General features: G+C 40.6%; 1 long non-coding RNA gene across 1 annotated transcript; it reads right to left on the bottom strand.

Moving 5' to 3' along the window:
* Positions 1-738: 738 nt before the first annotated feature.
* On the bottom strand, positions 739-21,446 carry LOC109289325. Its single transcript, XR_002095335.1, has 3 exons — positions 21,436-21,446; positions 15,513-15,516; positions 739-820 (listed from the first exon to the last, which is right to left on the bottom strand). It is a non-coding gene; the product is annotated as an uncharacterized LOC109289325 (long non-coding RNA).
* Positions 21,447-25,382: the final 3,936 nt, after the last annotated feature.

The raw sequence follows: 25,382 nt of genomic DNA, 5'->3' as shown, positions 1-25,382 counted from the left end.
AACAGGGCACTGATATTCAGCTGTTGGGAGTGAGTTTGCAGTGGGAAGGGTGTGGGGGGGCAGTCCCAGCCGAGACGTGTGTGGCCAGGCAATTCTGCATGACAGCTCCCCATCCACTGTTTGCTTGCTGATGTAAGGGGGCACTGTGCTCTGCCTGCCCACATCGGCATCTGGCTGCTGCCTCCCACACTGCCCTGCAGTTCCTCAGGCCATGAGTCACTGAAAATCCCCACCCTGATCTCACAAATATTGTGGAGCATGCAGGCTGCCACAATGAAAGCTGTGATGTTTTCTGTCTCCACCTTGAGACTGTAGTTCAGTAGTTCGGTGACCTCCACCATGCTTTCAGATGGTCAAAGGCACATTCAACAGTAATATGGCATTTGCTGAGGTGGTAGTTGAATGTGGACTTCTGCCAGGCAGCCGCTTGTCCTCCATATGGCTTCCTGAGCCAAAGCAAGAGGAGGTAATCTGTGTCTGCCATGATAAATGGGGACATGGAAACACCCTGGATCACTACATCAGGGACCCCTCGTGCATATTGTTTTTTCTCCATCGTGCCAGGCAGCAGCGGGTTTCAAAAGACATGTGCATCATGAGCATTGCCAGCCCAGCCTGTATAGATGGTAGTGAAGCTTCCTTGGTCACCACCTATGGCCTGAAGGATCACTGAGGCCATCCCTTCCTGTTGCAAATGACTGGCTCTCTTGGAGTGGGGATAGGACTGGGATGTGCATGCTGTCCAATGCACCCATGCACTTATGGAACCCCACGGCCTTGAAGCCTTCAACAACTTCCCTGGCGTTATGGAGGCAGATGACTTGTTCACCTCAATGTCCAGCAGCACCTGACATACTTCACGTACTGCCATCCCGGCCATGCAGGGAGCCACGTTGAACTGGTTCCCACTGAAGCAGAGGCTGGTGGGCCTAGCCAGTTTCATGATGGCCACGGCCTCCCTCTTTTCTGGTGCAATGGGGCGATGCATGACAGTCTCCTGCCACTCAATGTGCAGAGCGACACTATTGAGACTGTGGAAGAATGTGTCCCTGCTCACGCAGAAGGTCTCCAGCCACTGCTTATCATTCCAAGTCGAGAGTACGATGCGTTCCCGCTAGTCCAGACCTTGTGATCATTGCTCTGTAAGTTCATCCACAGAACCCTGTCAGTCTCAATACCCATGGCTACCTCTCCGTTCAACAACTCCAACAGTCAAAACAGTTCCCAGTATAACAAAGCATGTGAAGCTACTTCCCTGTGTTGGTGCCTTTGTAGAAGGTTATCGTAGCATACATTGCCTTCAGTACCTGAACAACTTCATTATCAAGTGCCTCCATTCTCTGGTTGGACATCTGCAGGGCATCCAAGATCATCTGGCTCTCCTCCTGATTCCATCAGGAGTCAGCAAAGCCATCTTATTATGCAGAGAACAATTGTTTCCTCAGATCAACACTTGCTTGCAGTAAGGGGGTTAACTACCTAAGGCTTTTGCATAGGATCATCAGCATTATAACAGTCATGCTCTTTACATTACAATTCCTAACCTCCACAGATGAGGTTTCTGTAAATGCCCCTCCTGTGAACATGTGGGTTGTCAGATGGCCAGAGAAACCATCCCATTTTTCCCAAGTCTCCAAGCACCTCCTTTTTACTGAGAGGCACTCAGCAGGAAAAAAAGGGGTGCTGAGCAGAACACTGAAATGGCCAAACCCCAAATTAAGGGTTGGTTGGCAAATGTGGATGTGAGTTCCCTGTGCCCACTTTTTTCTAAAGGTCCCATTATCACACCCAGCACCATGGCAGGCATTGAAGCTCCAGAAGCAACCAGTAAAATTGCAGTCCCAAGTCTGCAAGCACTCCCTTTTTACATGAGACACGGTCAATGGAAAAAAGGGGGTGCTGAGCAGAACACTGAAATGGCCAAACCCTGAATTAAACCTGAGTAGGAAGGGCAAAGAAAAAAGGATAAAATCCTGGGGCCAGGATGTAGTTTAAAAACTGCCAGTTCTTTTTTCTATGCTTTCAAAAAATATTAGACAAACATCAGTAGATTCCTTGATCACTTTGTGCTCGAGGACAATAATGAAAGAAAAAATATGTAAGTCATAGAGCTTCTTCATTAGCAGTAAGGAGTCTTGTCAGAGAAGAAATCACAAGCGCTTGTTTCATTACAGTGCTTGCCTCTGACACTTGAAACATAAATGACCTTAGCAGCAGCAAGAACTAAAGTATTGTCTCATTAAAGCAACCTTTGTTAAAATATCTAACCTACTATTTAACACTCCCCAAGAGCAGGGAGTGGATCATGATCCCACCATTCTCTTTATTGAAAACGTTTTCAGAAAATGTACCCTTCCTGCTCTTGCTGTCTTCTTTAATTAATTTTTTTGCCCAACCCAGAAAATACTCTGAAATTTGACTCTGATACTCTAAACTGAATTTTAGATTAAACAAAGTATGCCTCGATTTTTAAGGTAGCGGTCGTAATCATAGTTACGCAACACATGCTGTTGTCTATCTTTTCTAGTGGTTTTGGGGATGTATCCATACTGGACAGTGGAGGCTATTTAGCAATGCTTTCCATGCAGGCAAGGTCTCTCAAGCAACAAAATATGATTAAGAGTGACCACACTTGTCCATTTCCTATTCATCCCCCATATAACAAGAAGTGGCTTTAAAATGGGTGCAATTAAAACATGACAAGTCGGAAAGATTGCTGACAGATTCCTCAGACATGAGAATATCTTGAGAACAGCTCCAAATTTCAAAACTTTAAAAACTAGGAGCCTATAATATATTATCAACCTTTATATATGCAGAAACTATGATTTTTATGGGTCTTTTCATCTCTCTTCGTTAACATTCAGTTGATTTTAATGCATTTGCAATAGAGAAATGTGGTATTTTGTATAAATTGCTAGCCAAATGTGATCCTCTAGTCAACAAAACTTACATAAAATATCCCATTTCTAGATTATAAATGTATTTTTAAATAGCAACTACATCATAAAAATGGCAAAGCCCATACACATGAGTTCCTTCTGATATAAAATATTGATAATATCATGTGGCATTGTTTTTTTCCCATGAAGTCTTAGTCTGATGGGGGTAGCAGTCCTATTGCCTGTGTTATATGCTACCCTTTATGGCTAACGATATCAGACTTTAGTTCTTGAGTTCTGGGCATACATTCTTATTAATTCTCAGTTGGAGTTTAGTGTGTGAGAGTTGTACAGAAGAAGAGTTCATGACCACCACTGTACAGTCATAATAAATAATTGCTTCTATCAAAAGTATCAGCAAAGTTTTAGATCTTGGAAGGTCCCGAGTACATGTTCCTATTGTTGTGTCTGAGTAGTAACTCAGAAGTGGGAGTTACCTCTGTAAAAATATAAAAGTGCTTTATTTGAAAAGAACTTTTCTAAACATGACCTCTTTTGGTTTCATCTCTTTTACAATGAACATTTGAAAAAATATATCCTGAAAAGCAAAGTGCAGAGGTCAGATTGTTCTCCAGGAACTCTACTATATCAAGGATGAGAGAAAACATGGTGTAGCACTAAAAACATGTTATTGTGGTTTATTCTATCAAAAACAGCATCTCTTGTTTCACTGCTAAAGTACACCCCTGTTTTCCACTGGAATGCATGCTTGCTCTCAGATGCCAGGAAATAGTATCTGTAATTCTACAGAAAGGAGAGGACAACTGCGAAACACATTATTTAGACCTCCCGCTAAACCAAATGGCATTGTATGGAGGTATAAGGAAAATATGGAGATGCATCCTGTTATATAAACTAAATACTTTAGGAAGTGAAGGAGTTCCATGATCTTCCTAGTAGTTGCATTAACCACAGTGTTATCATGGCCAGTGCTAAGCATCAAATATCCAAGGCTGAATGATTTAACCACTGACTGACTAATTCTGAATTGCAGGGCTTTTTCATCTCATTCTAACTCAGGACTGAGTTTTTCTTAGGGTATATGTGAATAGAAAGATAAGAAAAGCAGGAGAACTGGTAGAGGCAAAAATGGGGAATGATGGCCTGAAAGAACACTCTTCTTTTCCTTCAGTCCCACCTATTTGAGTCCAGTTGAGATCAGGCTCTATAACTGAGGATGGGGCAGGACTGGGATGGGGGGGCATATATTTTCCTGGCCTCTTCTCCCACGTAAAAGTTGAATAGATTCCTACTGATCCTATCCATATCACCTTATATGCAATCCTTCAACTCCACATTTCCAAGTGAGATGACTAGCTTCAGACAAGCAGCAGTTAAATGCTCATCAGCAAGCTTGAAAGGCTACAAAAACTTACTTTTCCCTTTGGATCAACCACAAATTTTGGGAGGCAGCTCCTCTGTGAGATCCAAGTGCTTAAGCCCCACTCCTAACCCTCAGTAGATGTCAAAACTCTCAGTGCTTTCCAAGTCTCCAAATTAGGGTAAGTTTGCCCATTGTGCGCCATGTATTGTACTCCCATAATTTCCCGTCTGCTGTTCCTATTTAGAAACCAAAAAACCAGAAATATTCCACTGTATTTGTTTTCTTGCAAGTCCCTGAGGTTCTTTTTAACAGGGCCTCTTTTTTTCCTTAAGTCTTGGATGTTACAGTGCCATAATTGATCCTGTTCCTTCCATTCTGTAGAAAGTTGCCATTTTTTGGTCTGTTCTTACATCTGTCAAACTTGACTGTATAATAATTTATATTTAAATATTTCCAGAGACTAATTATTGCCACTTTCACTGAGAGCAGTTAAGACATGGCTAGGAAATCTTTATTGAAATAAATATTCAGACTTAATCATGGTAACTAACAGACAGGGACTGCTCAGGTAGACGACTAAGCTTTAAAAGGTTAATTGCTATTAATCATTTTGAGACGGAGGCTTATTATAAATTCATAAATTCAGAATAAATCTGTTTTGCTGACAAACAAAATTCTTTAAATTGACCTCTTGCCTATGATTCAGTACTGTCAACCCTGAGTAATGGCAAAAGAATAATTTTACCATTGAATTATAATGTAGTTTTTCACCTAAAATTCTCTGTCTCTCTCTCTTCAAACTTTAAATTTGCCAGCTGAAGTAAGTTACATGTATTATAATGGACATAAAAATATTCAAGGGCATCCCATCCATAAAATGGTGTGCCTTTCTGAAATGTATTTTGTTTGAAATATGCAATAATACCTTATTTCCTTTGTGGACAATTTCTCTGAGCTGGAAGAATTGCTGGTATTTAACTCACATTCTGAATTCTTCATGTACTTCACAGAACTATCAGAAATATCCCAGGTTTCTAATACTTTGCATGTTGGCTATAATAGACATACCCAAGTTATACAGCACCCATTCTCTCCAGGGGGTGTGAATTATATTGGATTGAGAGCATGTGTGTATGGCTGAGAGAGGGAATCTAATGTAGACATTGGAGTTGAACAAAATCCTGGCTTACAAGTCTTTTTTTTTTTTTTTTAAATATGTCTACCTAATCTATTTCTTTAGTCAGTAAACAAGAGCTTAATTTTAAAGGAACTGCTGAGATGAGCAGTAAGATTTGAGGTTGTTGATCTGAAAGTGCTGCTTGTTGTCTGTGGGCCATGGCATGGGAGGACAGGATTATTCTTCTATAGCTCTGCTCCTTTTCAGAGGTCTCAGCCGGCTATGTTAGGTAATTGCTCGTGTGCCCCGAGGGCTCTGCCGTGGCTGGTTTCTGTTCTATCTGTCTAATTTAGGCCTTTCTAGGGTTCCTGTCACTGTCATATGTTGTGTTGGCCTGCCTATTGAGAGCCTGCTCAAGGAGATACTAAGAGATTGTGGATTACATTGTCATCCAGTTGCTGATGACTGTGGCTGCTGTTTTGACCTAAGGTAAAAAGATCTTGTAATTTTTTTTTCCTTTTAAATATTTTTAAATTCTCTATCTGATATATAACGGTGTGAAACACTCTCCTGGTTTGGCCCCAAATAGCACAGCGCAGGTATAGGCAGGGGCAAGAAAAATACAGCATTTGTTCCTTCAACAGGAGCAGCTGTCTTATTGCCAAATCAGAAAGGATCCACATAGTCCCATCAATTCCAGGTGTAATAAAACCTTCCAGATTAATCCCTTAAGTACCTGCCTGCGCCATTGTTGTAGTCCTTTCATCTCTGATACCATCAGTGTTCATGGCATAAGTGCGTGGGTGCTAAGTATGTAGGGACCCGAAGGCCTGACCCTTCTTGGGAAGAGGACTGTCACCGAAAAACGTAAAAACTTTCCACATGTCCATTATCGTATGCCCACCGGCAAAAATAAAAGTAAGTGTAATGAAATCTTCATCAGTGTGAAAAGGTGTTTCAACCAGATTTCCAATCCAATCCATGTTCCTACTACCATAATGTTATTTAGACTATAAAGTTTAGATAGGTGGTATTTTTAGTTTCTAGTCTCATTATCTTTTATTTTATAGCCTGAATGTTGTGGTCTCATTATCTGCTAATAGCTAAATCTATCCAGATCATTCTGAATTTAACTGCTGTTTGTTTCCTCTTTCCCATTCACAATGTTCCACTTTTTGAAATGCACTGAAAAAAAAAGGATTCCTTTTTCCAAAAGTGAATCTAATATTTACTTTGGCCCTCCCTTGCTTCCTTATTGCTCTGACAGTTACTTCTAAGATACTTCATTACATGAATTTAAGACCTTTAAGACCAGAAGAAAGAGACCCCCTCCTTCCTCCTTCTCCCCCCCCCCCAAACTGTCTTCCCACCCAGACTTTGTGCATAATTTGCACATGTAATTATTACAGTTGCCCACATGAATTGTGGTAAGTGCACAAGGAGGTGCATATAATTTACTATTTGAATGTACAATTACCCCCATTGCACGTGCAGTCATAACAATTCTGCTTCCTAATTCATTTTAAAAGCATGCAGGTCGGTGCTCTAGGCACCCTCTGAGGTTGCAGGTAGCTCTTTCATGAATTGCAGTTGCAAAACCATTTCTGACTTCTAAGGGCTTGATCGTGCTTTTGAGGTACAGATTTGGGTCATAAGAAGGGCAGAACCACACCTGCCCTGGGGATCAAGGACATCCCTTGGAGAGAATATATTTCCACCGCTGTGCTTTCCATATATTTCCTGGCTCCATTCAGACTTTGTCATGCTCGTGTTTCAGTCCCATGCAGTATTAAATGAGGGGCTACTTCATGCTGACTAAGAGCTCAATGGCAATAACTATATATGCTGAAGATACAAGGATGCTGATGCTTGTGCTTCATTTATTAGACACTGAATGTAACAGCAAAATGTATATATGGGCCTGGGATTGAATTTCTATTCTTTCTTCCTGATATAAGGGGTGTTCAAAGAAAGGGTTTCCCTTTGTAGATATGACATAGAAAGGCCTGGAACACAGGAACCTAATGTAGATTCAGAGTTGGGTGGGGGGTGTTAATTTAGGATTTTACTTCTGTTCTTCAGAAATCACCAGGTTCAAACTTTGGCACCATTTTTCACAGCTAGAAAACTCCACAATTACACCAAATTCCACTTCTAACGGTAGCTTCTTTTTTTTTTCATGGTACACTATATACAAGCATTTCTATATTTGTAAAATGGCATGATTTACAACGGGCAGAAATATAAAATAGTAGCATACTTAGCAGTTTATCCATCTTTCTCTTTTAATGTATATAACATGCTTGACTCTTAAGCCCTGCAGATAAAGTACAATATAGATTCAGGCACAGTAAATCAGCCGAGAGAAGGTGATCATTAAATAGATTAAAATGCATGAAAATTACCTAAATGGAAAACCATTAGATTAAATGAAGCAGTTACAGTATAATATCCTGATGACTCTGAAAACTTTATTTAGATTCTAACTGTACCAATGTTGTGCAAATCACATGATTAAGGAGAACATTGCAAATCTTTTTTTCCCCTTCTTTCACATCCCCTCCCTTTTCCTCAAGGGTTTGTAATTTCAATTCCTCTAAGACTTAATAAACAGTTACCTCAATAAAGGCACTTTCAGACATTCTGCACCAATCTGCATTTTGATGTGGTACAGCATGAAACCTTATCTCAGTGCGGCATGTTTGCAGAAATAACAATGTTTAAATAATGTCTGAAATGGAGCATAAAAATCTTTTGTAACTAAAATGGACATATTGAGAAATCTTAAGCCTCAGCTCCCATTACTTCTTTGATATTTCCTTTCTGAGGCTGACACTCATACATCATACCCTTCGCAAAGCATTGCTCCCAAGCCCCGTGCATATTTTGATTTAGGTCTCTGTGTTTTATACTTTCTGTATTGTTCCATTGAATGCCAATTTTTGGTCTTAATGCCAAAGCTGTTTCAGGAAGTTTCATTGAAAAAAATACTATGCATTACCCTATTTCTGTCTAAACCTCCCAGTGAATTAGCGTTGCTGCTCTATGGCATTGTATTCTCTGTGCAATTTTAAGAATAAAAATGGCAGTGCGACTTTTCCCCCCATAAACTGGAGTGGGGGAATCATGCTACGTTCTCAGAAATGTAATGGTCAGTTTCTTTCATCTTTCTGTTGACTCCAGTGGGTTGTTTTGACAGAGCCTTTACGAATGACAGTGTATTCCTGTCTTTTCTGGTCACTTATTACCGTTGAAGGAAGAATTTTATTTCTATTGCATAATATAATCATTGACTTCCTTCCCCTTGAGCTACTATGGCAATGGATTAGCTAGAAATTTGGAACTGGAATTATGAAAGATAGGGGATCATAATTATATATGTTTTTGAATATGTACGTGCATTGCATTGGAGCTATATGGGGTCTGGAGTTCAGTAGCTTAGTATAGTAATATTTACACAGTGAGGTCAAGAAAGTCTTGATCCTCACTAATAGTTATTTTTTCCATAACTCATTGTATTCGGGAGATATATGGTACTGATAGGTATTAATAATAGTTTGGTCTTCTACCATTCATATCAATCCAATTTTCCAACTGTTAATAAATTAAGCCTTGCTATAACCTGTGAAATCTTTTATCTGCATGAATCATAGGTATGGAAAAAGGGAGAAAGATAAGGAAAATTGTAATTTACAGTATCAAACCCATACAGGGCACTAAGGGTGTAATGCATCTGCATTGCATGACACAAAACGGGGGGTGTGGGGGGGACATTCTCCATGGAGCACCTCTCAGACATACGGGTGGAAAAAAAGGGTGGGCAAGAACACAAAGTGGGCAGAACCTCAGCTCAGTTCCCTTTCCTCCTCCCACTCACACCAAGCTAGCATATGTGGGAATGAAGGAAAACCAGGGCCCAAATATAGCTCTCATCAGAGTGTGGTTCTCAGTCTGCTCCTGTGAGCATGGAACTTAACGAAGACACATGGAAATTCCAGCGGGTAGCACAAAAGTTGAACAGGGATTTTGTCAGAGTCAGAGATGGAAGTGAATAAGAAATCATGTTGCTTAATATAAATTCCAATACAGGAGACAAGGATATGAATGGAAAATGTTAGGCATCAATGGGTAGGTCTGCAAGAATTCCCTGGTAGCCCTGGGAGCATTACGCCTGAGCACATCTGCTCGCCTCACTCCCACTCATTTGCCCAAATCCTGAAATGAGACAGTAAACCTGTCCCACTGTCACTCTCAAGCACAAGGCAAGAGTTTAAAAGCAGCTTAAGAAGGGTGCCCTGGAAGCAGTGCGCCATGGGTGGGTAGACATACACAGTGACCCAAGCAAGGCTTTTGTAACAGAGGACTAAAAACATGGCAGCCTTTCACTCCTGGTCAAGATCAGTGAGAGTTGCAAATGTCTGCCAGGTCCTCAGCGCTTCACCAAGCTTGTGTGTGCAGAAAAGAAATTAAGAATGTGATTTCATAGCTTCACCATTGAATAATTCATGTGTGTTATTTAAAACTATTTTAGTGTGACATGGAATGGATTAGAAGACTCTGGGAAGGCCCAGAGTAAGCAAATGTAAATATATGGCAGAAAAGGAAAGAAGACAGGTAATATGAGCTAGACCTGTTGTGGTACAAGAATAAAAAGATACCAGTGATTATACAGTAAGGGGAAGAGTAGGGGAAGCATGAAAAGGATGCTGCAGCAGTAATATCGTCTATTTAACTGTTTACCATCTTCTCTCATATGTTTCTAAGCCTTGGGGGAGGGTCATTCCTGTCTCAGTTTCCCGAATTTTTCCATGCATCTGATATAACCCACATCTTTCCTGCTGGCTGCATCAGAAATTAAAAGCTATGGCTATGCTAGGGGATTTTTTCAAGCGTTTCCCACCATTGTTTTTGCAGGGTCACACAAGTGGCAGTAATGTTTCGAGATATGGTGTGCACGGGTATTTTGATAGTTTAGATAGACCCACTCATCCCGGGCAGTTTCTGAACAGGACTGTAGAATACACTCGGGAACCAAAGGACGGGTGAGAAGAGGAGTGGTCAGTTTCCTGTATTGGCCCATAGTGAATCCCAGAACCAACTTGCAGTTGATTCCATTTCCAAAGCAGCTGTGCCCAGCATAGAAGAGCAGGGGCCTGACTAGGAGCTACAGCTGTGAGTTGTTACAACAGGCTGATGAGCCAGGACAGGCTTCTTTCCCTGCCCTAGGTAGGTTGTGTGAGAGATGGGTTGGGAGGGGGCGGGCAAGAACATAAAGCTGGGAGATAGAGAGTTAATGGGATGGGGTGCATAATGAAAGGAGAGGTGGAAAGAAAATGGGGATTGGGGGAGGGCAGTGAAATGAGGGAAGTCAACCACTGAAGGATAAACTAAAAAGAAGTTAAAAAAAAAAAAAACTTGGGTGGCTCATTTGTGGGGTGTGGACACATATTATTGGAACATGAACTGGGTAACATGGATCAGAGATAAACTTGCCCTAGAGTGGTATAACTTTAAGCTGCCTAAAGTGTGCTTAAAACTAATTTCAGGTGTTAATGTGTGGACAATCCAGGGGCTAAGAGCTCCAGCACCCACCTAAAATTATTGTGTAACAAGGCCCTAAGTGGTGGGGTGGACCAGTTCTGACTAGTAAGATTAAAAAATTTAGGATGTACAATGTTCCTAGAGCTCTGTCCTGAACCTCACCTTGTGATAGCAAGATGTGGAGTTGATCAGCCAGATCTTTTCTGCAGTGATCCTGTACAGCGTAGGCCAGCACTAAGAGGAATATATACACCAATTCCATTACACATCCACATTAACACTATGTCTAGGTAACTACCTTGGATACATCTTAGATGAGACTGGTGGGCATCCAGAGAAACCAATAATGGAAAAAAAATTGTGGGTGGATATATTAAGTTCCCATTGTTAGAGTGGGAACCACAAGCGGTTTTAAAATTTCTGTCCAGATTTTAATTCAGCCCTCCTGGTTGCTTCCTTAGTAGAAAGGACACAGTCTGTGCTCTCACTTCCAGTATTCCCTGTGTTTGTGTAGAGAGAGATAGTCAGCTGTATTAGTCTGAAGTTAGACAGAAGGGCAGGGTGCCACCTTAAAGACTGACTGGTTCAGAGAGGCATAAACTTTCACAGGGGGCAGCCTGCTTCATCAGATGCTATGAATGGCTTTTCATGAATTTCTGTAGGGTTTGAGTTTGTTCAACACATTCAGTAGATAGTCCTGTTGGAAAGGCCACAGAGATGAAAGTTGTCCTCTCCCAGCAAAAATCTTGTGGAAGACTGTGGTGGATAGTGTTAGGCCATATCCATATCAGATCTCCCCGGATAGTCTTTTACTGTACACAATCTAGGGAGTTTGTACATGGGATGATGTCATGATGTACACGTGATGGAGATGTCATTTTATGTGGCCTAATGGCATCACACATTATGCATGTGTTGGGGGGTTTAGATGAATTTGCATCATTGCAAACTAAACCACACCCCTAAACTACATTGCAAACTAAACTACATTGCAGCTATCCGTCAGCTCATCCCCGTTGTCATGGGAGAGGTGGGCAGGCTCCCCAGAAAAAAAAGGATCGGGCCCCTCACCTCTTCTGTTTTCAGCAGGCGCTTGCTGAGGGCAGAAGCGGTGAGGGGCCCAATCCTTTTTTTTCCCAGAGGAGTCTGCCCACAGCCAGGGGGTGAGCTGTTGGTTGGCCAAGTAGCAGCAATGCCCCTCCCCCCCTGGGGTCACAAAAGTTGGCTGCCCCAATTTAACTCTTCCCTGGGGGGCACCCCCCCTCCCAGCTGTGAGCAGGCTTCCCAAAAAATAAAAATAAAATGGATCAGGCCCCTCACTGTAATGTCACAGAAAAATAAAACCTTAAGTTGAAATGGTGGGTTTCAATTACAAGCCTACTGTTTCAATTTAGGGGGCATAGAAGACTAAACCCCTGTCACATGTACATTCATCTCTATTCCCTGTAGGTTATTTTTACATAATTCATTATAAATCATTTTTTCAGAAGCAGTTGCTAACTATGCTCGATATTTTTATCATTACAGAACACCCAATCTCCTTTTAATCAATGCACTATAAAGACCGTGTGGCAGCACTGCATATCTACTCATGCCCTTCAAACTAGAACACCCCATTTAGAAAGAATTAATTTCTTGTCAGTGGGGTAATCATGCCTAATAATTTTTTAGATTTGTTTATACTTTATAGTCACATCTATCAAAACAATGTCGATAGAACAATTATAGTCTACCCTTATTAGAAGGTGCTTATTTATAGTGCATACTTAATATAACTCTCATTCCTTTATTGCAAGAGTTGAGAAATGGTATCTACAGCTCTGGGAAAACTTAAGAAATCTTGTGTGTTGAAGAGAGGAGAAGGATTAGTTTATTAAAAATTCAAAAAAATGAACTTTTCCCAGAGGAAATACATACATAGAGAAACAAAAGGAGGTTTCATAACCTAGTGGTGGGTACATACCCTAAGGCTAGCCCTTTGTAAGGTATAGGAAATTTGCCGTTATACTTGTATAAAACCATGGGAGAGAAGAATAATCACAATAACTTAAACATACTTTTCACAATGCTCCCTAAATTCTTCTGACTCAACTTTCTGTGGGCAATGTTGAGGAATGAATTTAGTATTGTGAAAAGCCACAAAGAGTGTGCATAAGGCCTCTCAGGGTTTCTTCCAGATTACGTGCAAAACTTGTTGAATAATACCCGTAATATATTTTATTCCATCTATATTAGTTTCACGGTTACTAATGGGAACAGGGTTGCTGAATGGTGACGCAGAGGACTTCTGCCTCAGTGTCCATTTTTCAGTTAAAAAGAAAAAATTTAGCATTGGAGTAGCTTTTAATATATGCACTAACATAGCAATAGATGTGGTGGAAGAGTCTTTGTTGCCACGTAGGTTTTTTATTCATTATTTAGTTATTTGCACTCAGGGAGAGGGTGTATAAAATACCACTTTTTTAAGCCAGTAGCATTTTTTGTTCACTAGGAACTTGTGTAAATGATTATGCAAGGTTCAGGACATGGGAGATTGAGATCTACAGGTGCATGTTGGGTTGGGGTAGCTAGCAGGGATTAGTATAGCTGCCTGGCATCCTGCTTTCCCAGGTTGAATAAAGATCCCCCAAATGAATTGCTTATGATGCATAATGCTCATTAGAGGTAGCAGGTTTATATTCTGAAAGGTTTTTGACATACTTCATGTTCAGGATTGGCTACAATCCCCAGGCTGCTTCCACATTTGGGAGCAACAGACAGCAGCTACCCGCACACTTGGTAGCTTCTTCAGTCTGTATTCCCTGGGCGTTGTTCAAGGAGTTTTATTTCATACATCATTTCATAGTCACAGCTGTATAATTATACATCAAATCTATAGACCATAGCATGGCACTGAAGATGCATTCTGCATGCACACTAAACACTGAAAAAATTCAGGTAAAGAAAACAGTATTATTTTCCAGGTTTTTCACTAATGGCAGTTTCTCAGCTCCACTGACATTACATATACTTTCCTAACAACTCCAGACAATTCATCAAGTGAATAATCTATTGATATGGATATGGAGTAGTTTGGGGTTTTTTAAGTGCTACTTGGCCACTCAAAGCTAATACCAAAATATCCAGGCAGGTTACTGTATATAGAGATGATGCTAACACAGTAATATTCGAGAGTTGTGGCTATTAGGGTTGGAATACTCCCTCCTGTGGTGTGAAGTTCCTTGAATACATAATAAGCCCTGCCACAGACCGTCATTAGTGAACAGAGCTGAGAATGTGCCTGAACAAAAGTGCAACTCCCAGCTACTTGAGCTAATAACTCCTAGAGTTGATCGTAGTAGTAAACTTTTATCTTCTTTATTCACTAGCTTCTAGAGGGGTGATATGACACTTAGCCAGCGTGTTATACATACCGTGTTATTTGGTAGTTCTGATCTCTGCAACAGCACTTCTGATTTATTTATCACTTCATTAAGTGCAAAAGGAAGCTCCAGGCAGCCTTTGGTATTGTTCAGTACAATGAGTTATTTTCTCAGGTTGGCTGCCAGAAGTGAGACATTGTGCTGTTCTTCAAATGTTGCTTAGCTGAGAGCAACCCCTATCGTACCGGACAGAAGCACAACAGCTGTTTCATAGGCGACTGCACGACTTCTAATGCAAGTTCACTTGTAACTGAAGAACCTCCACAAGGGGAGCCCACAATGGAGACTATAAACATGGCTTTTCATTTTCTCTCTAGGAATTCTTGTTCTGCTTGGTGTGCGAGTGAGACTTCTTTTTTTTGTTCTTTTGTGTGTTTGTTTGTTTCCCCCCCCACCTCCCATTGGCCGTGAAAACCGAGGAAAGAAGCGACCTGAAATAATCTACAAGTACGTGACTTGGGTCAAAAGTATTTCTGACTGGTGGAGACCAGCCTGCCAGTATTATTATTTATGTCTTTCTTTTTGTCCTGAAGAGAAGCTATCATTTTCGATGCATGTGGGTATGTGCCTTTGTGCAGTAATGCAGATATCTGTAGCACTTTATAGTCATATAAAACAAGTCCTTTCATGAAGGAATAAATTAGGATGAAAGGGGAGTTATATAATACGAGTCCTTCCCATTCTAACCCTGTGTTCCTCTGTTTAGGTCAAAATGAGAGAAATGGGGTGAGCAATTAAGCTCAACACAAATCCTTTTATTCCTCCCCCTATTCCATTGTAAAGATGTATGGACAGCGCTGGTGGAACGCCGACCAAAAGTTAGGTAAAGGCCCGCATACCATGTACCATGAAGTTGCTGGGATTTTGCTAAATTGCGGCATATTTTAAATATATGTACACAACTCCTCCAACTTCTCAAAGATTATAATAGGTAGAAAAATACTTATTTTAATGAAAAGTCTTTTTATTTCATTATTTCATTATTATTATAGGCTAGCAGTACTACAATATTAACCCAAAGCCATTTGATTGTCCCTGGACTCCACGGTGTATCTTGTGAAAATAGCTCCCGCTGTATAACAGTGTTTTCTCTCACAAAGACAGCTCTATAATGGATACAGTGGAGCACAGTGGAACAATATTTTCTATCTAAATAAAATCATAACAGTCCTAATCTTATCAGTCTCAAAGAGGAGCAGAAGTCTGCTCCAACTCTTGTCCTCGCTGTCTTGACAATGTCAGTGAAGACACGCAGTTTTCATCCTCATCTAGGATATCAGTTGTCATAGTGAACTGACAGTACACAAAGTACTGCAGTATATAATACCAGCTGTACAACTGTAGATGATCTTTAGCACATACGTTTTCTTAGGAGGTGAAAAAAAGCAACCTTCTCTCAGAAAAAGAGACAAACTCCTCACCTTACATAATATAGGTTTAAAAAGCAACCATTTCCTTGCAACCCCATCTCAAAATCCCATTTGGGTGGTGTTTTTTTTCAAGCACTTATGTTTCTTAAATTATTTTACAGCATACAAGATCTGGAAAAGGCTCAGGATACCCAAGGGTAGGAGTTTTTTGCTGTGTTTGGCTGGGTGGTTTGGGGTTTTTTTTAAGATCCCTTTAGCCCCGATTCCACCCCAAGCTCCAATACTGGGGTGCTCAAAGTATGTGTCCTTTAGCTTGATCATAGTGATTTAGTGCGGCCAATGAACTTAATACTTCTGGAATGCTAATCAGTTAAAATGAACAGGATTGTTTACGCATCCCTGGAGGCAACCACTTAAAAAATCTTTAAAACCTATTCAAATAAGGATCTTTAAAACTTTATACTCGGGTGTGCTTTGAAGGGGATGTGCTTTTAGGAAAAGTGTCAGCTAAGCCAGGTTTTTCAAGCAAGTTGGATATACAATTGCCATGGCTGTATACACATGCCTTGGGGTAATTATCAGTGAAAATGGCTAAATTCTATTAATTGGCACACGCCACATCCCAAATATGTATGAAGCGACTCTCACCTTCCAGGCACACAGCAGTATGTCTAACTTGTCTGCAGTCTTTCATGTTTACCATCATTTATATATGCATATCCATCAATCCATCTTGATTAGAAATGAATTGATGAAGTGACACAAAGTTCAATATTATGATACTGGAGCATGTGGATGAATCAAGGCCAATGGTGAGGATGGTGTGAAACCACATTTGAATCAATTATTACCCTGACTGTTAGCCTGAATCTGAACTGAGACAGTCTTTTTAATTCTGACTCTGAGTCAATTTAGTTGCATCATAACATACAGCAGAAAGTGACTGATGAGCCTGATATATCGCGAAGCTGGTTAAATCACTTAATTTTTGTCACATATTGCATTATCCGAATCTCCGTCACCAATGCAGCTGCAGCATTCCATGCTCCTAACGTACAGCAGCAGTGCTTTTAACTTGGACTGGATTCAGATTAAACAAACCACATTAAGAGAGGAAAAACATCTGCTTAGATTTGTCCTGAATCTAAAAATGGCTGGTGAGGTGCTATAGACAATGACGGCTGTAACAAGAGCTTTTGATTTTTTTTTTTTAACATCACCTTGTCTAGAGTTTTTGAAAATAAGAGATCAGAACGAGAGGGAGCTGGGAAGGAGAAGAGGTGGAGCTGAAAAGAAAGAAAGAAAAAAGCCCCAACAACAACAGGGAACTAGGAGGATGGGGGAAGTGAGAATAAATGAAACAGCATAGAGGTGAGACAGACAAGAAGCAGTCACCGAAGGGGTAGGAGGTATCAAAGTGAACTGAAGGGAACATAAGAATGAGCCGAAATTTTACCCTTTTTGATCTGTGATATCTGTATTTTGTATTTGGCTTAAAATATAGATGGCAGCACAAATTCTGAGACAAAGAGACTAGAAAAAATGCTACAAATTTATCTTTGGATTCCACTTGTATTTCCAGAACTGGTCTTTTGATGTATTATGATGTTCCCAGAATCCAGTGACATCTGTATAGTCCTCCCTTTCAGATTCATGACTCGATGTAAAGCGCACGGTTTCAATTATCTTATGACAAATGCTTTGATTTTATTCATAAGGGTAGTGATGTTAGCCTTTATGTTCTGGCTAATTCCAACATGACCTATCTCTCTGATCCTTTCCACATCTATTTAATTTGAGTCTTCTCTCTCTTCTGTCAGTAAACTGTTGTATACTATGGTAAACCTGAGGGAACCGCTTCATTCCACCCCAGAACCTGCTGCATTTCCAAGATAGTAAAATATGTTCAGATCTTTGGATTAGATACTAATTAAACACAATACATTAATTCTACTTTCATTTAATTGCACTGCAGTTTATTTGCCCAACTCCAGTTAGTGTTAATGTGAGACAAAAGCGAAAAAAAGAAGGTGTTTTTGACAAATGAAAAAAAGTCAGCTCAAAATGTCTATGTGTTTCCTTTACCCATTAGGTGTTGATACAAATGTAAGTGTCTACAAGAAACATAGGAAAATGTAAGGCAATACACCATTACTTTTGGCTGGGAATAGCAGTACTTATGAGTCAATTTAGACTTTCCAGCCAAAAGACTTGGCAACTACGGCAGTGACAGCATTTGCACATATTCTCATGCATTTGTGGCCAGGGTTTGATCCTGAAGGTCCTTGGGCAACATCAACTCCCTGTAAATGGAAGGTCTGAGTCTAATCAGATCACAGAAAGAGCATTGTGGCTCATGGCACCAGCCTGTAACTTGGTAGCTTTTTTCAAGAATGCAGATGCCTCATTTCAGCATATGTCTGCTTTTAAGCATCCCCTCCTACATGTACGGGATGCAGTAAAAATGAATGAGAAAGCTCAGCTCTGAATGTCTTCGGCGTCATGGCTACATTTGGGAAAAAAATGTTTTCAATCTTTACTTTTTATGTTAGAACTCAGATTAATAGTCAGTCATATATGATGGGCACAAACTATAGGGGAGACACCCAGGAGCTTCTCTAGGTCTCATTAGTAGAATCAAGGAGGGAGATCATGGAGGTGTGCGTGCTGGGGTGGGTGGTAACAGGAAAACCTCTTTATACAAATCAATCAGAAAAAAATATTCAATTTTCTTATACTGAGTACAGGTTGTGATCGGTGCCATAGGGGATAACTTCCTGTCATCTTTCTCTAAGCCTTCTTATTCCTCAGAAATAGATCCTTCCTTTCTCAGAAGAAACCAAAACACTCAGAAAGTTTATTTTCTGACTGTTCCTTATCTCGGTGAGACCTGGACCCGCTCTTCCCAACCCAGGGGGTGGTTCAGGCGGCTGCTTCTTGTCTAAATCAGTGGTGGGCTGGGCTCTAGTCTCTATCCCGTGAACCCAGCTCTGTCCAACCACTTGAGGCTGTATGTGCTTTTGGCCAGAGGATTCGGTTCTGAGACTTGTTTGTTCCCCTTTTCCCTCATTACTAATAACTATTATTAGGCCATGTCCACATGAAGGACAGAATTGCAGTTTTGACTTGTTAATACGTGCTGAAATCTGAACGTAGACAAAAGCGTTGTGGGTTTCACCTGTGGTTAGTTGGTTGAGGTGAACCATAAAGCGATTACCAACCAGCTGACTTCTGTTAGAGCTGCAGTAGCCTTTAATATGTTATCCATCATGTGTTAAAATGTCCTTTTTTCCTGTTGAGGCTAACACCTTGGAGATCTCTTTGTAAGCTTAATAGTTTTGGGTAGAATGATATAATTTCACCTCCAAAGGTCAAGCCATTAACTGTTTGCTGTCCCAGTGCAGTATGGAGTTTGTATAAGCCATTGCAGAGTCTATTCAACACAAGATATATATGGGTTTAACAGACTTGTGCAAGTGCTAGAGGATTGCTTTGAGGAATTATACTTTACTGTTTCTTATGATAACTGGAAGCCATTTTTAAACATTTTTTAAAACCTAAGTCTTTTATTCTGGCTTCGCCTAACATGTTCTCTTTGTATTAAACATTTCAATGATAGTGTTATAGTGCCAGCTTTGTCTGCATTTTATAAGACGGCTATGAAAATTGTATTTTTTCCCAAGTAGGTTGAAAAGCATGATAGTCTGATGATTCCCATTTGAATCTAGTAAAATGACAGAAAGGCATTAGGGCAACAGGATAGTATTGTTCAAATGTAAAGATAGCCATGAGTAGATGGGGGCTATAAAAACATCAAACACCTGATCAGCTGAAGAATTGGGAAGTACTGCTTTTGACTCCAGGAAAAGCAGAATTTTCAGTCCACAGTCCACATTCAATTCACCTGGTACTAGAGAACAGCTGAAAAGGTAAACAGAAATACTCCTATTTACACAATATTTTGCATTTAAAATGATTAGGAAGGTGCCAGTAATCTGTCAGTATGTTCAGTCAAGCAGAAGTAATAAGCGATGCTATGTGTGACCAAACAACGGTGATATGCAATGCTACATTTTTAAGCCCAGTTAGGACTGAACACTATGTACCAATCCATAATACTTCCTACTTTGCAGTATTTTGCATTGTGAGGAGAGTTTCTCGGTGCTAGTTCTTGATGAAGGTCAGATTAATTGAAAAAATGAAATGTTTTCTCCTGGGTATAAAAAGGTGAATATAATTCACAGTGGGGGCTATATTTTCCTTTGCAGCATTGACACTTGTTTGATTTTATTTTTCCCTAAAAGAAAACTCATCCAACTGTCATATAACCTCCAGGGGCAAATATTCGTCAGCTATAAAATATAAACAGCTATTTTACTGTATCATTGGTAAAATACTTTTTCCCTTGCCCCCCGCTCCCAGTAAACATTTTGACTGGCAATATAAATAAAAGACAAATGATTCTGACATTGGAAACAATGCTCTATGCTAGCATGGCAAGGTTGAGTAAGCCTCTCTCTTCATATTGATTTGAAAATATGAACCACATTCACCATGCAGCACCCTGATGGAAGTTGGTAGGGGTAGCAAGATTTCACATAGATGGGGGGGGTCAGTATGCAAAGGAGAGAACAAACATTTATATGGCGGGAGTGCTTTAATCTACAAGCCCAAGCCCAAAAGGCAAGTGACACTGTAGTAGTTAGGGTAGTAGTTAGTACTTAGGGTCCCCTAGGGCATAACTACGCCACAACAACCTGAGACAGTGCTGAACATATCTGCCCAATCACTTACACTGATATGCTCAAAGCCCAGTAACGTGCCAGTAAGCCAGCTTTGGCGTTTCCCCAGAACCTGATCTTATTGACACCGGAGACTGAGGATTCAGACATGCTACAGAAAAATGACCCCAGACCATCTTCATTGTTGTGTTTCTGGGTTTGGACAGTATGTGAAGCATCAGGCAGTCAGGGCATGCTGGAGAGGATGCCAGACACAGCATGTTGCAGCTCTGATGTGTGGCATGCCCATGTTCTTTCTTGCTTTAGTTAGTCATTTGTAAAATTAAATAGTATTTTCTTCCATTCAGAGGAAATGGGAAGGATAAATACATTTAAGATGGTGAGAATAAGGGAAATCGGTATGTAAAAGGAGATCAAACTCCTATATGGCAAGCAGACTTTTGGCAGGAAAAAATCATAGTGAGGTATTCAGTGCCTGCGGTCTCAGTCAAGGTGATTATAATGAAGAACCCACATCCCACCCAATACTGTCTTTTTGTATTAAATATTTTTTTATAGAACATTTTCCAGAATATAATGTCACCAGCCACTTGCCTATTTCTGAAAACTGATGACTGCTACTTTGTCCCTCTCTTGTTTTCTGCTTTAATGTGAACCTCTCTGAACTATAATAACCCATTCAAGGGAAGCAGATGGTGGTAAAGTAAGGAGGCTACAGATAACTGCTGAAAGGAGTTCAGATGGATAAGTAGATTCATTCAGGGTTGTTGTCTTCTTTCGTATGACATTTTAGGATAACAGCATTCATAGATTAATATCTAAATTTGATAACCATTTGACTGCCTCAGAGGTAACTTGATTGATTTTTAGGTCATCATTAAATGATCTAATTGGGCAATCATTCACCGTCTGAAAAATCATGCCACAATCTCAACCCGGACTCTCTTTGATGCTCCATTTATGGAGTAGGTGTCCACATTTTCCATGAAGTGTCCAGATGTGATTCAGGGAGGACCAAATCTTTTTCACTAAGTCAAATTCTGGCTGGGGGGATTGTAGGGGTCCTGATGATGTATTTCTGCAGCAGGTTGGATCTAATACATGGCGACATCAGTGGAAATATTGCCCTTAATTGTAATCGGTGTTAGAGCCTTTTGGTTGGGAGGTGGGAAGTGGTCAGTGGAGCAGTATCCAGGGGCTCCCATATGCATGCAGAGAGCCTGCTCTAATGCACTGGAAATCCAGCATGTCAGAGCAGACTCTAACGTCATGTGTATAAGCATCCCTGCACACAAAATGGCAGTCGGGAGCTCATCAAATAAGCTTTAGTGCAAAGCACCCGTCCGCCATTTTCCAGCTTGGAAATGCTGATACACATGATGCTTGGGTGCTTTTAATGAGCATGGATCGCTAATTAAAGTCCCCCCCCCACACACACACACATCCTGGAGCACGTGTAAAAATGCCCTAGGAAGCAAGAGGTAATCAAGAGTGTCAGGTGGGGTGAATACAGGGTGAAGGAATAAGCCTTCACTGCTGGTGGTAATGTGGAAGACAGGGAAGAAGAAAGGGAAAAGGTTTCAGGGTCAGTTTCTCTTAGGTAGAAGCAGGATGGTATGCAAAGAGTGGCAGACATGACGTCTGCATGGACTAGGAGCTAGGACACTCAGATTAGTAAGGAAGGTACATAAAAGTACAGTAAACCACATCCCACCCAATACATATTTCCTCCACCCAGTTCCTCTTTTTTTTCTATTATGACAAGAAAATTACAGAACAGTGTCAGAGTATAGTTTAATAGCATGATGTTTCTGGGTCTACAGTGGTGGTTATTAATCCAGAATATATAGATTCTTAAGCATTATTCCACGTTCACTGTTGCTGAATGTAAAGTGGGGGCATACTTGTTAACGGCTATACTCCATGTACCCTCTCTCCAGTAGACATCTGAAAGTTATTGTGAGGAAAGAAGAGGGGGAAAAAAGAAAGCAAGCACAGAGAGGCTTTTACATCAGTTCAGTGCTATCCTTTAATCTGTGTATTCAGTGCAAGAAAAGGAACAAGTCTGCATTAGAAATACCGTAGATAAAATAAACTATCCAAAATTAATTCCTATAGAGGCGATGCTACTACATAATGGTGACAGTTCTGTCAGCAATTCTGTTATAACTCTCAGTGTTCAAAGGGTTATACGTAACTCACCCTCTAAATTGTACTGGTCTACATTTCATACACAAGTTGTCAGCCCAAATGCAATTTTTATAAATAAAATTTTAAATCTATTAGAATTTCAATTCCTCCACTATATAACTTCATGTTATTTGAATACATATTTTCATCTTTACAGAAGATAAAAGAGAAAATTGGTTCTCTAAAAATTCATAGTAGAGAATTGAAGACAGGCATGAAAGAAATAGCATTTGTTAAGTTATTTTGCTTTTGACTTTTCAACAAAAGAGGAATAGGATGGAAAGGATCTAGTTTTTCAATTGAGGTAGAATTGCTACTGGTTTGTAGCATAAAATAACATTGGAAAGCCAGGAAAAGGCTACTGTAGAACTGGCAAAATACTGAAAAATGTTGAAAAGAAAATGTGCACAGACTTATGGGGAGTTTCACCTTCTAAAACTACACATTCAAATTTTGCAGCTGTTTGTTTGCCCTTGCACATGCAAAATGGGCCTTTGCCCTGGGAAGCAATCATTTATTTTCATAGATGCTGGGTTTATTTGCGCAAGTGGATATTCCCAAAAATGTGGAGAAGGTGTATTCTTTAAGGCCAGGTATAGACTTTACACTTTTACCAGTATGAATGATCGGAAACCAGTCTATGCCCATAACAGAACAGAAGTTTGGTGCACACAGACTGGTTTAAAAATGGCAGAACCCATTTAAGGGTGCAGACAGAAGTGCAGGTCCCAGGTATAATTCAGAACGATTTCTGCAAAGTGTTCTGAATTACAACCTTACCCAGACCAAACAGAAGTGCACTGTTGGTTCCAGGCTGGAGGGGAATCTAGCTGTGGGCTGGGAGTCTACAGCCAGGTTCCCATTGCAATGGCCAGGCTGTCTGCCAGCACTTGCTGTTTTCAGTATAGGAGAGGGGAAAGGCAGCAGAGGGAGCTCATTCTTGGGGCTCTCCAGCCAGTGCTGAAGGGTGGGGTGGCAGGATTGGAGCCCTTCCCCTTTGGAGGGGCTCCAATACACTTTCCCCACCCTCCAGGGGGAACTGAAAAAATCCTAAACTGAACTCCCTCCATTCCCTTTCCCCTGTCCCAGTCTGAAAATAGCAACAGGCTGGGAGTTCCACAGATGCAAGTTACAGAAGGCTCCATTTTGAAATGTCTTTATCTGATACTTCATGTAACAAGGGGTCAGATTTTCACCTGATTGGCCATTTTTTAAGCTGTTTGCAGCTGTGCACCTGTTTTTGGTCCCAGCTATAAACTGCTTTCTGTGGCCAGATCAGGCAAAAATTACCACTTGTATCTGCACCTTAAGATTCCCCACCGCCCTACCACAAAAGGGTGACTGTGTTCTGTTCACTACTGATCTAAACTACACTGTGTACAGAAAACCACGTAACTTAGGTCAATATGCCTCAGGCTTTTTGAATGTCTGTATCTAAGAGTTCTGGCCAATAATAGCTGCTTCCTATTGGAATACTCACTTGAAAGGTAGATTTGGCCAACAATATTTAATTATCTAATGCACATAATAATATCTTTAAGTAATTTCCTTCATATTTTGGCATGTTACCAAGGAAATAATAGGAGGTGTACAGAAGATTGTAAAAATTAATGAACCCTAGACTTGCCCCAGGGAAATAAGTCAAGGGAGAAATCCATTTGGTCATCCTTAGAGCCTTGGAGAATTCAGATGAGGGAGATGTTGAGTGTTGTCTTTGTAGCAGTGGTCAGGACATTATACCAGGAAAATTTCACAGGTAGTCTAATAGCTTGTTAGATTCACAAGTAAACTAGAATATGGAAATTTTGCAAAGCACTTTGTTACCATAAATAATTTCTGCCTTGAAAAGGAACTGTTTTAAGATAGATAGATAGATTCTCAGACTCCTTTATAAGCTTTCCATTTCAATAGTATCTCGAAGACTCACAATATTTTAATGATTTATTTTTACACCTAGAGGTGGTATGGAATTGTAAGTGAAATGTTTTCAGTGAAAAATACTAGGTCTTTGTAAACAAAACTTTTCAGTGATACATATGCTCAATAAAACTTTGTGAAAATTTTCTGAATTCTTACTGAATTTCTGCTGCAAGAGACCTACTCCAGAGTGGCTGAAAAGTTCAGTTCTTAAGACTCTCAGCTGGGATTCTGAATCCTAGCTGAATCCTAGAAAGTAGGTTGTTGTGCAGGGTGCAGACAGCAGTGACAATCTTGCCTGATCTGGCCACAGAAAGCAATAGATAGCTGTAAGCAAACACACGTGCACAGCTGCAAACAGCTTTAAAATGGCTGATCAGATGAAAATCTGACCCTTTATTGCATGAGGTATCAGATAAAGACATTTCAAAATGTAGCATCTTCTGCAACTTTCGCAGAGCTCCCAGCCTGTTGGTGTTCAGGGAGTTTAGTTTGGGGGTTTTTCAGCTCCCCCTGGAGGGTGGGGTGGGTATACTGGAGCTTCCCTGAGGTGGGAAGGCTCCAATTCACCCACCTCATCCTTCAGCACTGGCTAGGGAGCCCCAAAAATGAGCTCCCTCCACTGCCTTTCCCCCTCCCATTCTGAAAACAGCAGTACTGGCAAAGAGCCCTGGCCATTGCTATGGGAACCTGGATGCAGACTCCTAGCTGACGGTTAGATTCCCCTCCCCCCTGGAACCAACAGTGAACTTCTGTTTGGTCTGGGGTAAGGTTGTAACTCAGAATGCTCTGCAGAAATCATTCTGAATTACAGCTG

This window comes from Gavialis gangeticus, unplaced genomic scaffold (genome assembly GCF_001723915.1).
Source record: "Gavialis gangeticus isolate Ggan-Ray unplaced genomic scaffold, GavGan_comp1, whole genome shotgun sequence".
Classification (NCBI taxonomy): domain Eukaryota; kingdom Metazoa; phylum Chordata; order Crocodylia; family Gavialidae; genus Gavialis; species Gavialis gangeticus.
Note: the sequence above shows the minus strand (reverse complement) of the source record. Positions and strands in the feature narration are given on the sequence as shown.